Source organism: Physeter macrocephalus, unplaced genomic scaffold, assembly GCF_002837175.3.
Source record: "Physeter macrocephalus isolate SW-GA unplaced genomic scaffold, ASM283717v5 random_1563, whole genome shotgun sequence".
Lineage (NCBI taxonomy): Eukaryota > Metazoa > Chordata > Mammalia > Artiodactyla > Physeteridae > Physeter > Physeter macrocephalus.
The window spans coordinates 1-2662 of record NW_021146618.1 but is presented as its reverse complement, the minus strand read 5'-3'; positions in this window follow the sequence as shown (position 1 = coordinate 2662).

Here is a 2662-nt window from a genome sequence, read left to right as displayed (position 1 = left end):
GGCCTCTCACTGTTGTGGCCTCTCCCGTTGTGGAGCACAGGCTCCGGACGCGCAGGCTCAGCGGCCATGGCTCACGGGCCCAGCCGCTCCGCGGCACGTGGGATCTTCCCGAACCGGGGCACGAACCCGCGTCCCCTGCATCGGCAGGCCGACTCTCAACCACCACGCCACCAGGGAAGCCCTCATTTCTTCTTTTAATCACTAAATAAATCTTCTGATACTAATTGTATGAAGCAAGGAGTAAGACACTGTTGGGGAAACCAATATGTGTACAAAATAAAGATACTTCCATTTATATATGATATATGTGTGTGTATCATATATATATATTTGTGTATGTGTGTGTGATGTAGCGGCAAGCGTCAAGAGAGAGGAAAACCCACCCACCAACCAAATACATCACTCTAGGTCATAATATGTAAAAATCCTTTATTGTTGAGGCGTGGAGAGAGACATCATATTTTTAGGATGCTACAGAAACTCCAGGGCAATCTATAGTCAATGCCTGCAGGGACTGGGGAGTCTCACTAGGCAGTTTCTACAGCGGGTGGGGTAGAGGGTTGGAGAAGGGGTCAAAGCACAGGAGTGTTACAAGGATGTGGGAGAGGAAGGGAAATAGGAGTGCGTGCACCTGGGGATTGGGAGAGGGTGACAGGTGTCTTCACGATGCAGCCCAGGAGTCCAGAAGTGGAGTGCTGAGGACCAAAAAAAGAAGAAATCACATCTCTGTCCTGTAAAACTCCCACCAACCACCCACTGGGGAGGTGGGGGAGAAAGGGAGGGGCATCTGTAAGGGAGAAGTAGAGAGAATGGAAGTCTTAACCCTCAGCTATCCCTGCAACCTTTGAACTGGAGGACTGAACTCTCCTAGCCACAGGTGCAGGCGTCTTCCCAGCTGCCAGGTTTATCACGCTATGGTCTGAGGGCCCCATGCAGAAAGAAGTACTGGCAGAGTTCATAGCATCCTGGCATCCCTATGAGCCGGGCATACACACAGCCCTGTCCAATGCACCCTGGCACTAATGCTCCCCTGGCCTCACCCAGTCCCTCCTCCTCTTTCCAGAAACCTCCCAGAGGAAGGACAGGCCCAGGGATCACTTCCTTTTTCAGCAGTTTCACATGAATGAGGTAAGATGGCACAATGATCTGTGTTGATCCATCTCATCTAACCTCCTTTAAATGCCAGCCCCCAGGGACCTAGTGTCTATTCTTCCTGGCACCTAACAGGTTGAGAATGCACCATCAGTGGTGAGATTATGAGGGCTGCAATTATGGGCCTGGTCCTTCTGAAAGAGCCTAGGTTCACCAGAAAGCATAAAGAGTAGATTTCCACAATGCACTTGTTTCTGCCATTTGTATAAAATACTATGGCAAAATTGCACTGTAATTATCTTTATGGCCGATGCATAACGTTGGGGAGTGTATGTCATCCAGATATAGCTGCCCATATAATTACTGGACTTCGGCAGGACTGAAATAACAATCTAATGAGAGCAAAATGATACAGTAAGTACCGTGTAATCAGTGAGTTACGGTTATTACGGCTTTTTGTACCCTCTCGCCCAACACTGAATGGGGGGCCAGACCCAGTCTCTGGGCCTGGGGAGTCACACACAGGCGGTTTCACTGAGAGCCTGCTCCTGGTCCTTGGGGCTCCCTTGAGACCAATGAGTGTGGGTAACAGGGCCACAGAGAGAGGGGCAGGAGTCTCTGTGAAGACTGAGCCTTCCTGGTCCCTCTCCTTCCCTCCCTTGACACCTTCAGTGGAAGCCAGTGCAAAGAAAGCCATCAGTGAGCTGCTATTGCTGTGTGTGGGAAGATGGTGTCGAGGCGGACGGTTCCGTGTTTTGACAAGACACTTCCCTGGGGGACTCACACTTGCATGCCAAGTGGAAGAGCTGTCAGCCCACTCGGGCCCAGGGTCCAGCCCAGACAGCTCCAGGCAGACAGACCAGAGCCCGCCAGGGGCAACACTGGGACCTCCCGACACCTCCCAGACTGCAACAATCACAATAAAGCCAACAGACAGCACTGTGTGCCAGGCACTGTTCTGAACACTTTACCTAGATTCAAAACCACAGCCCTGCAAGATAATACTATGACCCCTGTTGTTCAGATGAGGAAATTGAGGCACAGAAGGGTTTTGTAACCTGGCCAAGGGACACAGCTAGTGGCCAAGGGACACAGCCAGTGAGTGGCAGATCCAGGATTCAAACTCAGGCCATGCTTATATTCACTACACTGCACAGAGCGATTAAGATATAGTTTCCAGCTACTCCCCATTAGATTGCAGAGTTTGTTGCATTTCTTCCTAGATCACCCTGGCAAATAACTATATAGTGGACCTGGTAACCCGAGATTCTGAATGATCTGAATGGTTTCAGCCTGCCTGGGAAGCAAAATGCTTCACCTGTGAATAGATGTGGTACCTGTAATTATCAGATGATGATCTCTCCACCTTTTGCACAAATCACAAGAATGGAGTCCAAACAAGAGAAGTTGCTCATCAAAGAAACCCCAGGGGAAACCCCTCCCTTGCCATCTCCTACCACTCAGTCTTAAGCGGGGGTCCATGAGACAGGAAAGAGATGAGAAACGGTGTGTGTGTGTGTGTGTGTGTGTGTGTGTGTGTGTGTGATCACAGGCAAGCACACACTTCTAA